The 14,950-nt window shown below is 36.4% G+C and overlaps 1 protein-coding gene across 2 annotated transcripts in view; it reads left to right on the forward strand.

Annotated features, from left to right (window-relative positions):
• SPAG16 (sperm associated antigen 16) overlaps positions 1–14,950 on the forward strand; it is an 860,968-nt gene that overhangs the window by 441,162 nt on the left and 404,856 nt on the right. The window lies entirely within an intron of this gene.

Raw genomic sequence — 14,950 nt, forward strand, 5'->3', positions numbered from 1 at the left:
TAACATATTTAGAAGAGAGAGCATGTAAGGTGGTTACAGAAAAGTCAACAGGTTTCCTGGGAGTGTTCCTTGAAAGGGTATGCTCTGTTCTCTCTGTAGTTGGATTATCTCTTAAGGCCATGTGCCAGTCATTATGCTATTTTCTCTCAGTACCAAACTCACCCTTCTGTATCTTTTTTGTGATGCTGGAGCTGGAACTTTGCAAACCACATTTTTGCTTTGCCATTTGACTCTCTGTTAGGCTCTGGTAATAGTGGGTGCCTGCAGGAGACCACAAGGCTGGGGGAGATAGAGGGGCCTGCTTCTTCCTGTTCCCTTCCTGTGGGCTTCTTCTGGACTTGAGGTTCCAGCGGACACCCCCTAGCAGCACTTCACCTCAGCAGCATCAGTTTATTCTCATCACAGCAGCTGAATCCAGTTGACAGTTGTTTCAGTGCTCGCAGAAACAGCTGCATCATGCTGTCCATCATCAAAGACATTAGTTCCAGCAAACAGGTGCCCCCTTCTCAGAGCTCTGTTTTCCCAACTCTGCATGGCCTCTTTTCCAAGATGAGGAACATCAGTACTAGCAATCACATGCCTCCTCCTCAGAGGGCTGAGTTTCAGCTGTGTAGTGCCCCCACCAAGGTTTTACGTTTCAATAATGCCACTGCAGTCCCTTTGTTCACTCAGTCCTATGGGTGGTAGCTCTTTCCTGCGGTGGCTTTCTCCATGATACCTTAATGTTCTTGCTTCCTCTTTATAGTAAGTTAAGTGTAAGTTCTGTCTCCTGTCCAGTCCTTGACAATTACAGAGCATTAATGGATAAATAGCATAATCCACTGGAGTTACAAAGATACAGATCAATAATGTTTGTCATATTCTGAATGAGAAAACATAGCTCTAAATAATACATTTTAAACCTATTTCTGTCTAAAATAGTGACAATTTAAGATATGTTTTAATACTCATGTGTGTACCATTTGGTTATCTGGAATAATCAATCACGTAATTCTTAATTTTATTATGTTTCTATATTATGCAACCATATTTCAAAAAATTCCAGATAATTTTTTTTAACCACTTTATTTTTTTTAAACCACTTTATTTTTTTAAACCACTTTATTTTGAAGTATGATTGACATCCAGAAAGCTGTGCATATTTAGTGTAAACAACTTGATGAGTTTGAAGATAAATATATACCCATGAAACCATTACAATCAATGCATAAACGTATCTATTGGCTCTAAAAGTTTCCTCCTGCCCTTTTTTTTTTTTTTTTTGTGGTATGCGGGCCTCTCACTGTTGTGGCCTCTCCCGTTGCGGAGCACAGGCTCCGGACGCGCAGGCTCAGCGGCCATGGCTCACGGGCCCAGCCGCTCCGCGGCACGTGGGATCTTCCCGGACCGGGGCACGAACCCGTATCCCCTGCATCGGCAGGCGGATTCTCAACCACTGCGCCACCAGGGAAGCCCCCTCCTGCCCTCTTTATTATTGTTATTTTTATAAGAATACTTAATATATGATCTAGCTTATTAGAAAAATTTTAAGTATGCTAACAGTTCTGTTATCTATAGGTACTGTGTTGTACAGTAGATCTCTAGGACTTATATAAGTGAACTTTTAACATTTGTCTAATTTTAATTTTTTATCACTTTTGGCTTCGATGAGGATTTTAATAGAAGACTGTGGTCCATTCTAAAATATATCTTCAAATGTCTTAATCATTCAGAGTGTTTAAATCAAACTGTGTTAAAAAAAAAAAAAAAAAAAGTATTCCCAGTAGACTCAGCCCTACTTAGAATAATTTCAAACACTTTGACTTGAAAGCTTTTCTCCATAACCTCGATATCCAAATGTCTTCCAATTACGACACAGTAGATATTGATATAACAGATCAAAATTGCTTCTGATTGATGCCAAAAATCCTTTACATTTCAAATTTCCCATCAATTTCAAGAGCTCACCGTCCTCATCAAAGACAAAGAAACTATAACAGTTTTATAGCTGAGGTAGGGGATAAATATTGACAAAAAGGGAGAGATTGGTTGTTTCTTTGGTGGCTATTGATAGACCTTTCAAAGTTGTAATCAAAGCACTGAGCTGTAATTTATGATTGCTCATGGATCCATACTGTGTAGATATGTCTAAAACTACTGTCTTGCTTAAAATTTTATAGGTCATTGGAATTGACTTAGTGACTTAAGGGGAGAGGTTATTTGCTTTGGTAAGATGATGGTGGTAGAAATGGTGCTATGCTGGGTCATATACTCTTATATTGGAGCCACATAGTTTTGTTTTTTAATTAATTTATTTTTTTAATTTTTAATTTATTTTGTTTATTTTTGGCTGTGTTGGGTCTTCGTTGCTGTGTGCAGGTTTTCTCTAGTTGTGGTGAACGTGGGCTACTCTTCGTTGCAATGTGCAGGCTTCTCATTATGGTGGCTTCTTTTGTTGCAGAACATGGGCTCTAGGCGCACAGGCTTCAGTAGTTGTGGTACATGGGCTCATTAGTTGTGGCTCGTGGGCTCTAGAGCACAGGATCAGTAGTTGTGGCACACAGGCTCAGTTGCTCTGCGGCATGTGGGATCTTCCCAGGCCAGGGATCAAACCCCTGTCTCCTGCATTGGCAGGCAGACTCTTAACCACTGAGCCATCAGGGGAACCCAATGCCACATAGTTTTTAATTTAAAAAATATTGATAGACTCTGCTGTTCACCAGAGAAGGAAGAATTTAGAATATATTCTTTTTGTGTTTACAGTCTGCCCTTCCCTTTGAACCCCTGGCTCAGCCTTGAATATTCTTTGGTTGGTGTCATATCCCTAGCCCTACAACTCTTCCTGAATTGGATATTACCTGCTAAGACCATCTAATTAGCTCCTCACCAGAAAATTATATACCTGGAAATCATAATTAATGTAAAATATGCAGATCAAGACCCACGTTTACTAAATGCTAATAAAAATCTCTGAACAATATCTGTGGCATTCTTAGTCTGGATGCACTGACACTCTACAAGGTTTCTATGAATAATTAAAAGTAGTACTTCAATGATCTTTTGAATAATCATTTATAAAAACGTGGAAACTTACATGTTTTTTAATTTGTAATCATTGATTGCTACCTTAATTTTCGAATATATGCTTTAAAATCAGTCTTTTTTTAAACATCTTTATTGGAGTATAATTGCTTTACAATGGTGTGTTTCTGCTTTATAACAAAGTGAATCAGTTATACATATACATATATCCCCATATCCCCTCCATCTTGCGTCTCCCTCCCACCCTCCCTATCCCACCCCTCTAGGTGGACACAAAGCACCGAGCTGATCTCCCTGTGCTATGCAGCTGCTTCCTACTAGCTACCTATTTTACATTTGGTAGTGTATATATGTCCATGCTACTCTCTCACTTCATCCCAGCTTACCCTTCCTCCTCCCCGGGTCCTCAAGTCCATTCTCTATGTCTGCGTCTTTATTCCTGTCCTGCCCCTAGGTTTGTCAGAACCATTTAAAAATCAGTCTTAAAGCACTTCCTCTCTCCCCAAACACACACACACACACACACACACACACACACACACACACACACACACACACACACACACACACACACACGCACCATTTTATCCTAAATAGAGAATTCTGGTTGCATGGCAATTTGGTTGCATAAATAATAGAGAAAATCAACACATACACATGAAGAAAGTGCTTTCCCTGTTCCCATCCACATTCAGATTATAATTTAATTGTCTTATTCTACATAAATCTTTAAAGTGATGAAAATTAGATAGGAAAATCAGAAAATGTCTCAGTCGACTATAAAAATTGTGTTTCTTTAAAGCATACGATTATCAATAAATATTCATGAAATGAATTACCAGTGTTGGGCTGTGTTATAGACATTAGAAAATTCTAAGATTCCATTACTGCCCTCAGTGAGATTACAAGTAATTTAAAAATGCAGCAATTTTGAAACAGAATGTGCAATGCATCTGCAATTTATAATAACAGGTAAGATATTCTGGTTGGCCCGTGGATGCTTTTCTCTCCAAGGTCGTTGGGTATTTGTATGAGTGCCTATACCACACTGTATCTCTGAGGTTTGGAACACAGACGGTGTGCCTGTATGTAGCTTGTCGTTTTGAGGGGAAAGGATTTGAAACAAGCAAAATGTTACCAAGTGTAGCTGCCCCTGCTGCTTTTAACACAATGTTACAAAGGCAAGAATTGAGTGGTTTGTAACAAGGATGGAAGGAAACAGAGTGCTTTGTATAATTCAGCTTCTGGATGCTAAACAATGGGAAATAAATCTGCTGCCCTTATATCCAGGTGTATTGTTTCAGATGACTCAAAGATTATGTCTGAGAGAAAAATAAAGGTTTAAGATCTATGTTTAGAAAAGTAATTTGTGGTTACCGCTGCATTCCATTCACTGGAAGTGACTATATCGGAAAACCTACCTCGTTTTTGAGAGAACTGTATTGGCAAGGAAACCATGGGCCTATCCTTAATAACCTCCTGACTCTTCAAACTGTAAAACAGTCCTCAGGACCCTGAACTTACATTCAAAGGAAGTGGACTGCTAGCGTTATATAGTTTGGAAGGTAGTCACAGACAACAGCGCCCACTTTAGATGTGGTCATGGAGGAAAATGGACAAGGAAAAACCTTGGCCATGGAACAAAGCCAGAGACCACAAAGAATAATAAGCAAAGGAGCTCCTCTTAGTGAGAGAGGCACGATTCGATCAAAAAACTTCAGTACAATGGCAATGTTTCTCACGATGCCTGCCCAGGATTCTGTCACTCTTTGGGCTAGTGACTCTTGTGTATTTCCCATTTTTTTCCTACTTTCTGTACTGGGGTTTATATTGCAGTATTGTGCCCTGCTTCATCATTGTACATTTTATCTGTGATAGTAGAGAAGGCAGAAAACTTGTCTTTTATTTGGTTGGTCACCAGAACACAAGAGACACCTTTCAACCCAGTGGAGCAGATTGTACATCATGCAGAGATCATGGACTGCGGGATACAAGCAGTAAATGAGTGAGAATTTGTGTTGTCTCCTTTGGGGGGGGGGTGTATAACTGAATACTGTACATGTGAAAAGAAGGACGGCACAGATATTTGGTGCGTAAAAGGCCAAACTGTGGCAGAGACTGCTAGCTGTTCACCAGAACTTGCTTTCTCCTTCTTCCATGTGAATTGGACACCTGGCTTTCTATCTAAGTGGTGTTTCTCAGCCTCGCTTTAAGTTAAGTGTGGTTACGTCACTAAGTTCTCTGCAATAGAATATAAGTTGAAATGATATGCACCATTTCTATATTCTATCTCCCATGTGGTGGGATGGGATATTAATGACCATACCCAGAATAACCTTAGAAACCAATCGTTGAAAAAGACAGTGTGATCATCAGCCTGCTTGATGTAAAGCCACCCCCAATCCCTACCTCCAGTTCACCTGCAGCATTCTCTGGACTAGTCAAAAATAAGAAAATAAATTTCTATTTTATTTGAAAAACTATATTCCCACTCTGTTTGTTGTAGTACTTTGATCTGCCCAGTCCAGTATAGGCACCTTGTAAATATTTTTCAGGTAATGTTTTATTTTCCTCACGACATATTAATAAGGCAACTACTACAAGCCATGTAATGTTATCAAAACTATTTGGATGACATAGTAATAGAAACTGTGCTGATATTAGATGGCCATTCAACTGCTTTTTTTTCCCCTTGCCCCTTCTCACTTCTCATCCTTGACATCTGTTGCAATACTGTTGGAGCCTATTAAGTCCTATTTGCCATTAGCAATATCTGTAAGTCAAATAACTGGTTTGCAGGGAAGTTAATGCCTATAAAAGTAGCTGTTAAAATGCAAGTACAGTAAATTAGTGCCTCCATTAGTGGAAAGCTGATTCAATAATAATGATTTCATTTAAACTATAGAAAAAACACTAAGGACTTCAATTTCATAGTAGCAATGACCATCAGTTTTGCTGATTGCAGTCAGGCTGATAGGATACAAAATAGTACCCGCTTTGTGGTTAACCTTATACGTTTGTTTCTTTCAAAATAATTTATAGACCCAACAAATATGCATTGGATACTTTGTTATGTGCATTGCTCTAGTCACTAAGCTCTATCAGTGAACAAAATAGACAAAAACTCCTGTACTCATGTAGATGACACTCTATTGTGAGACAGAAAATAAGGCAATTTAAAAATAATAATAAACAACTATTATATATAGTATTGGGGGTATTAAGTTTGGTAGAGAAACAATAAAATATGAAAAGTGGAAAGGAATGGTGGGCATAGGAAGGAATTGCAATTTTAAACAGGATGGTCAGGGAAGAGCAGAAGAGTCACATAATCTGTTTTATACTCTAACAATATGACTCTGGTTACTGTTTATAGATTAAACTGTGACAGAGAAGGGCTGGGGAGACAAGGGTAAAAGCAGGAAGAGCAGCTGGGAGGCTATTGCAACCATCCAGGCAAAAGACAGTGAAGATTTGAGCCATGATGGGAACAGTGATGGTAATGAGAGTTGCTTGTATTCTGGATAGATTTGGAAGATGAAGACACTAGGAATTGCTGAGGCATTATGAGTTATGAGAGAAGGAGAAAGCAAATCACCTGTTATATTTTGAGACACCTGGAAGGCATAAAGCTCATTCTCTTTACACTGGAACACCAATGTGAACTTTCTAAAAGGCTTTTCCAACCAGATTCATCAACTGGCATTCCAGGAAATGCTGTAGAATGGGAGATGCCTTCTCATTGTTCATCTAACAGGTGATGTCCTTTGAAGAGAACTGAGTGTTCCTTCCTGCCCACCAGCATTGCTTCCTTCTTAATTTAATAATTCACTGGGCAATATAACCCCCAGCCTGGATGAGATGAGAGAAACAGAATGCTATAAATAAAGGGAACAGTTAAAATTAAGAAAAAGGAAATGTAAAATATTAAGATTCTCTTAATGGTGAGTTATCCTCTTTTAATAGTAGGTACTATTAATTTCTTTGGTCAGATAGTGCACCAACGTGAACTCCAAATTGTGAGAAATTTATTTCTTTACTACAAAATTAGTAATGATGAGATACACCAAATAAGTTACAAAAAGGGAGGTTAGTATTTATGATATATTTTGTTAATAATATATGTCATGTCCTTTAGGATACATATGAAAAATTGGATACATTAGAGATGAAGGACATATTATACAATATTAATGGTTTTAAACCATAGTAATGTAGGAAGTATTAAGACTCAAGGGCATCGATTATTGGTACATTAATACCTGTTTTGTATTGTAAAATCCCCCCAGCTTGCCTTCTTATACTTGAAAAGGCACCCAAGTTATATATTAATAGACTGCTAGAGCAATGCTTGAAACATAATTATGTTATACTAAAAGACATGGTAGCATTCTAAAATTGACCAGTTGTGATCAATTTATCCTGTTCCATGGATAATATATCAATTATTATATCTTCTGGGATTTCCATTTATATTCAAATGAATAATTTTCTCTTGAAATACAGGCTTTAAGTGATAGCTGAGTATTATTGAATATAAATACATAGATAGCACAAAAATGATAAAAAAGAAAATAGCATATTATTTTCACTGTCATGTTCCTTCCAAAACAGTACATAATTAATAAGCACTATTAAAGAAATGTCGACTTATGACAAAAAATATATTAAAGCTAAAGTGCAGATTTCATTTGGCAAGTTATACATTGATTGGTTGTGAGAGAGCTTCTTGATTTTTTAATGTGGCTTTGTGTGTTTGCATGAAGAATGATTCAAGCAGCAGTGTCCACTTCAGTAAACTTGATGTGAGCATTCTTTTACATCAGTACATAGAAATTGATCAATAAAAGAAATAGATGTCATTACAAATTTATCATTTAGCTCTTTACATTTATAAAACAAACACTATTTCATATAAATGAGTTATATAATTTGTATCTAACTTTCACTAAATAAGATGCACCTTCTGTTTGTTATTTTGCAAACTAACTGAACTGTATATTAGAAATAATTTGGATGAGCACAGATGAAACTAAAGGTGCTCTAAGGAGTGAATGTATGTGTTTTACAAGGTGATATATTATTACTCTACTAGCACCAATCAAAGCAAACACTTTGACATATAAAAGATGCAACATTCCTTCTCCACCCCTGCCCAAAAGAATCTAGTCAATAGATGAATCTTAGTCCTCCTCAGTAATAGTGACTAAAAGGGTTTGATGTATTTCCTCATTCATACATGTTAAAAAGATATATGGGCATAGTACACATAAGGTAAAAAACTAAAATCACATATATTTGTATATTTAAGGTTTGATGATATATATAGTATGCTTATGCATGTTTGTGCGTGTATATCCAAATGTTGATGTATATACATACACTAGTATTAAAGCAGTGCATAAATGTTTGACTATCTCAAATATTTTAAATATCATCTAATCTAAATTGCATTTATTTATTTTATTTACTTACTTACTTACGTATGCTTTCTATATGACTCCAAAACCCAATTTGTTTCAAAACTATTTATTGCAGACAGAAAATACTAAGTATTACCATGTCCCTGAAACATTGTTTTGGAATTACTGAAATGGTTTTCATTTAAAGAAAACTCTAAGTTTTGATTCAATTGTTATTGAAATGAATTGGATGTCTAAGTGCATCATATCAAAAGATGTAAACTGATATAAAAATAGCAAGCAATAAAAATTTAGGTAGAATTAAACTGCTTTCATATATAAAACTATGTTGTGAGATGGGAAATACTTCCTATTTAGGTAATAAAATTGAATTCATTCTCTTAAAACACTAGGGACATTTTTTCACAGAAATTTTAAATATTGTTTCTTCATAGTATCTAGCATGAGTTTGTACAAAATATTAATGTGTATCAATAAGAGCAGAACTTGTTAACGTGTGTCCTGGGTAGGAAATGAACCAAACCTTCTTCAGTCAAGGAACATGAAATGATTATTCCCTGGTCTGGTCTTCGGTTACCTCTTAACCTAGAATGGATCCTGCAGGAAGCATTCATTGCCTCTAGCGGGATTTCACCTTCTAGAAAAGTCATCTCTTCTGATTTGGCCCATAATTTCTTGAATCATTTAGTAGATTTACCCATGGAATTATTACAAATTGCTTTCTATCTTTAAAATTGATCATTCATTTATTCAATTTTTACCAGTCACTCAGCTACTCTTATCTCTGGAGTTGAGGATACAGCACTGAATTGGACAAACAAAGCCTAACCCTAGTGGAGCTTACAGTATTGAAGAAGGTGTTGCTGGTTTTCTACAATTTATAAATTATTAGATGAGTTCTCTAACCTGGCCATTGATCACAATATTAATTCCTTACCTCTAGAGATGCAACGCAACTATCACTGAGGGTGACTGACTTTCTGAGAATGCTGTGAGTGCGTACTACTTCTCCATTCTTGGAAATAAGTAGAACCATCGGGGTAATAAGCCACCAACGACGTGGATATTAAAAATGGTGCTGAGTCTGTCATCTTTCCAAAGATAATTTTTTCATTGATATTTGAGTATTATCAGTAGCCTGTAGGTATCCGTCACACATAAACCATCCAATTAGGATAGTTTAGAGCAGTTTTCACTTGAAGAATGAACTTTCTTGTGATGGTTCCATTTCAGTTTAGTTTGGGCTTATGGTGTCAGTTTGGTTTTTGCTTTGCATAAGGAAGAATATGATGGATTTTAGGATAATATGCATTAGCAAGAAACAGTCTAAAATGCTATTCAGTAATAGCAAATAGAAATACTAAGATGTGTCTGTTATATCCTATCCTGCTTATGTTTAATTTTTTTTTACTTCTGGTTAGAAAGATGTATACCTGGGCTTCCCTGGTGGCGCAGTGGTTGAGAGTCCGCCTGCCGATGCAGGGGATAGGGGTTCGTGCCCCGGTCCAGGAAGATCTCACATGCCGCGGAGCGGCTGGGCCTGTGAGCCACGGCTGCTGAGCCTGTGCGTCCAGAGCCTGTGCTCCGCAACGGGAGAGGCCCGCGTACTGCAAAAAAAAAAAAAAAAAAAGAAAGATGTATACCTATATTATGTGATTTCCTAAGTATACAGACAGATACAAAGAGATCCAAAACTTGTTTTTTCTTATGCTAAGTAATTCAGGACATTTAAAAATTAAAGATGTCGAATGAGTTAATTATAGTACTTGTATGTGTTGTTGTCTGAATACATGTCCAAGTAAAACTTTCTTACCCATAAATTTAAGACTTAAAGTTACTGTTGGAAATTCATGGTGATTATCTAAATATGTATTCTAAAAGGTGCAGTGTTTTAGCCTAGAAACACAAAAGATATCTTTATGTGAAGCCATGGCTGCTATAAAAGAAAGTGGACATTTGACATTTTTTTCTTCATTATCTTTGTCTGACAAGTTTATAAAAGCATCTGATGCTTCCAATTTTAGAGGTGTTATATAATTCATTTCATTGTCTATTTCTATAGTTATCATGTGACAAATTAAATGCACTTTTTAGAGAATATTAATGTCAGTATCTCCAGAGTAAATTTAACTTTACTTTGAACTTTGCTTCACAATATCACAAATACAAATTAATATATCATAGGTATATGCAAACCTGTAACAATAAATTATATATCTACACCTCAAAGGTACTGTCTACATACTTAATATTCATCATGGATTGTAAATCTCTTACACAAATAACATTAACTAGCAAATATGTGGTAATTATTTATGTAGCCACCTCTATTCCTTCTCTCATTTCCTCTTAATCATATCTAAACGGACTATGATGTCTTAGACTTGAAGCTTTCAGTGATAGCTCCCAACAATAAATTAGTTCATTATCTGAATTATCATGGCTCTTACTACCTATGTTCATATTCCTATCACTAAACTCTATCTAAGAACCCAGTCCCCAAGCTGGAATTGATTATCTTCCCTTAAGAGGCTATTGGGATTAATCCCATATGACTGAGAGTCTTGTTTATTTGATCACCTCAATAAAAACAGCCATTATATTCTAGTTATTGTCCATATATCCACCAATCAGCCTTGATTTCTCACTCATCTCTGATCTCCCTTTCACTGTATACTTTGGAATCCACTGCCTGTCATTAGCAAAATATTTTATATCCTCCATCTCTTCATTGTACTCTTTATCTTTTTACTTAAACTGATCTCCCTTGAGGAGATGGAGTTCCTTTTCTAATGGATCCTGTAACTACCTCCCCTTAATTCTTTCCAAAAGATTTACAACTCATAATAAATAGTGATCACGAGACCCTGTCTTTGAGGTACATGCATAAAATGTGTTTGAGTTTTATACACATTTATCATATATATATATATATATATATATATATATATATATATATATATATATATATGCAAAAGTTAAATTTTTCTGGAATACTGACACAAATTTTCCCACCACTGGACCTGGAAGTTTGTTCACTGATCTGTTCCCAGTACTCAAGCAGAGCTTGGAACATACTGGGAAAGTAATAAACATTTTAAAAATTAATGTATAAATTAATGGTTTACATCCCCTCCATGCTTTCACTGTCACTTCTAGATCACTTTCTTTCCTCCCACCTCCTCACAAACCACAGACGCACATGCTTTGAGACCATACCGTTAGCCACTCCTTCACCGTGTGGTCATACCCATCACGTTTGAAATGATTTATCACATGGCTTACTGTGTTCATGGAGTGAGATATCGGTACCCAAGCAGAAAATTCATCCAACACCTTGGACTTCCAGTTTCTTCACCTCCTTACTTCCAACAACTTTCAAATCTCGATTTTAGGTTTTCTGCTTTGTGCGTATCATTCCCCACCCCGCTTCCCTGGCTTGTATCCTCTAAAACCACCTGCTCCAACAATTCTTTGATTCCAGAGGTGTTGATAACTTATCGTCTCCACTGTTTTTTCTCTTTCCCTGATAACAGCCTTCCTGTTTCTCCCTTCTTACCCAGAGTGACATCCAAGGTCCGTCACAGTGGTCTGCCCTTCCCACACAGCTGTAAATCCCTTGGTCCTCTCTTCCTCCACATTTTTTGCCTGTCAACACCCCAACTCTATTTAAACCAGTTCTCTGCCTACTCTCTACCTACACCTGGTCAGCTGAGCATGGATAGGAAACACACACACACACACACACACACACACACACACACACACACACATACACACACACACACACCAGAATCATGATGACTGGTCTCACTTTATATTTATAACCTCACCTCACAAGTTGAATCCTACTGAATTTCCTCTGTCAATTAACTTTCTACCATACAAAATGAATATTTCATTCCTTTCTCCTCTATCTTTAAATCCCTAACACCCTCCCTACTCCTTTTCCCCCTGTGTTCAAGCCTCTTTTTCAAGCTTCTGCTTACAACTGTCCCATTGACCAAAGCAAGTCACATGGCCAAGACCAGGATCAGCGTAAGAAGTGACTACACAAAAGTGTGCATTTAGGGAGAGGAATAATGGCAACTAGTTTTCAAACAATATATCCTCTTTCTAACCCTATATTTCTCTTATAGTCATCTCCTTGCAAATGTGAATGTAGTATTAAAGTTGTATTTTAGCTCTATTTTATATTGTGGATTCACATCCTCTGTCAGAGAGTTTGCTGAGGTGTAGGATCACTGTTTGATGAAAATTTACAAATAAACAAAATACCTGATTTTTGAGAAAGGCACAAATGCATTCAATGGAGAAAAGTAAAAAATCAGTTGACTATATGTGGGTCTGTTTCTGGGTTCTCTATTCCATTCCACTGATCTATGCATTTATTATTTCATTAATACCACACAATCTTGATTACTGTAGTACATAGTAAGTCTTAAAATCAGGTAGTGTGACTTCTTCAGTTTTTGCTTTCTTTTCTTTCAAATTTTTTGGGGCTAGTCTAATTTCTTTGTCTTCCCAAACCTATTTTTCCCTCTATCTAATATCACTTCAGCCTGGTTTTCCTGGCCAGTAAATTTCATATTCTTTTTATAGTTAATATCTTTTTTTTTTCCTTAGAGACCCTCACTCGTGTCTTATTTATTGCTGATTGGTTTATTTTTCATGCTACTCCTCAGAATTAAATTCCCTCTAGACTCTTCTCCAATAATCTATAATCCACCTATTTTTTGTTCCTTCCATATTTGAGTGGAAGACTACACCCTTCTAAGAAGCCTCCATGCCTAACCTCAATCTCTGATGGATACACTTTTCTTTCCTATTTATTTTTTTCTGATTAGAGTCAGATTGTGAGTTTTAAGGCCTTAATCACACACACACAAATAAACTCCTCCCACACATAATTCAAAATTCAAAAATGAAAAACAATAAACGATGTGTATAAGAAAGCCCATCAAGACTCGATTTTTGTCTATGAAAATCCCTTTAATGTTATTCTGTTTATTATAGAATATAAAATTCTTTTAAAATTCTATCTTTCTTTCTCTATTTTTCCCTTTTCTTTTTGTCCTTTATCCTTCTTTTTGGTGTAGCTGTTTTGTGGGTGCCTTAGGCACATGCTTCTTCTTTATGTTGGGTAATCCAAAATCGGCTTTTATGAATAATTTGTTCTGTGTCATAAAGCATTCATTTTTCTGCTCTAATTCTCTTTATCTTTGTTGTGTTGTCCTTCTGCCACATCATAGTCTCCTATTTTCTCTACTCTTTAAAATATCCTGTGTAGCCCGTAATAGTTAACTAGTGGCATGTTATCCCATCTTCTGCCTCACATTTTCCCTTAGAATCCATTCTTAAATCTTCATCTTATTCAAAGTAAGCCGTTACTTCCTACACCTTCCCATATATTTCTGTCATAGTTGTTCCGTAGATTGCAAACTGTTAAATCACTCCTCCACATCTCTCTCCTTGACAAGTATATATCCTGCAGTAACTGGACTTAAATAAATGGTTCCCTACAACTTCTTTCCATCCATTATCTTCTGAAATAGGGTCTCTTTGACCTTGTCTTCAGATAGCCATATTGAATGAGAACTAAGGAAATCTGAGCAACTCTTGATACTTTCTTCAGATAGTTTACTAACATCTACAGGATAGAATGATGAAAGAGTTCAAGTTGTATGAAAATAGTGCCTACAAATATACACAGTCTTTTCTGGAGGCAGGGGCACCACTCAACTGTAAAACTCCTTTTTAATGTCCAACTTTTATTCATCCAATACTGAAAATCTAATGAGTTAAAAAACATTTTGACAAAATGATCACCACTCTTCACTTTCAATATATATCTGTTTGCACTACGAGGCCTTCGGTATTTAAACTTTTTCATCAAAGCAAAGAAGTATCAACTGTAGGATTGAAAGAATATTGTCACTGAACATTTAACTCCAAATACCGTTTATCATGCCTACATGTGCCCTTTATTTGATTACATGATGAGGTGTATGAAAGCATGTTTGAGTCTGACAAAATTAAAGGTGCACAAATCTATGTACAGAAATGCCTGTACTCCTATATTCAGGTGAAATGCTACACAGCAGATTCAAGTTATTTTCTAAAACTGACATCAATTAAGATGGTTTCTTTCTTTCTGCTCCTTTAGCAAATCTTTGCTGTATAACACTCCTTCACTGAGTACAAGCCTTACATGTGTGAACAAAATGTAGGCTTTATACAGATGACACGAAAATATATAATGTTGGATCAGAAGTGACCGAAGCATCTTTCACTGAATATATCTATAATTAGGCGACATGAACTGGCACATTTTCTTATTCATGAGTTGTACTGCGTGAGTCAGAGGATTCACCTGAATCTCAAAATGTTATGAACCATTAATATATTCTAGTTTAGAATAAGATAAGCTAATCATATTATATCAAAGAAGAGGTTCATGCAATGACTGCTTCACACATAAGTACTTCTCGTTTGGATTCCAGTAC

This window comes from Kogia breviceps, chromosome 2 (assembly GCF_026419965.1).
Source record: "Kogia breviceps isolate mKogBre1 chromosome 2, mKogBre1 haplotype 1, whole genome shotgun sequence".
In the NCBI taxonomy this organism is placed as follows: domain Eukaryota; kingdom Metazoa; phylum Chordata; class Mammalia; order Artiodactyla; family Physeteridae; genus Kogia; species Kogia breviceps.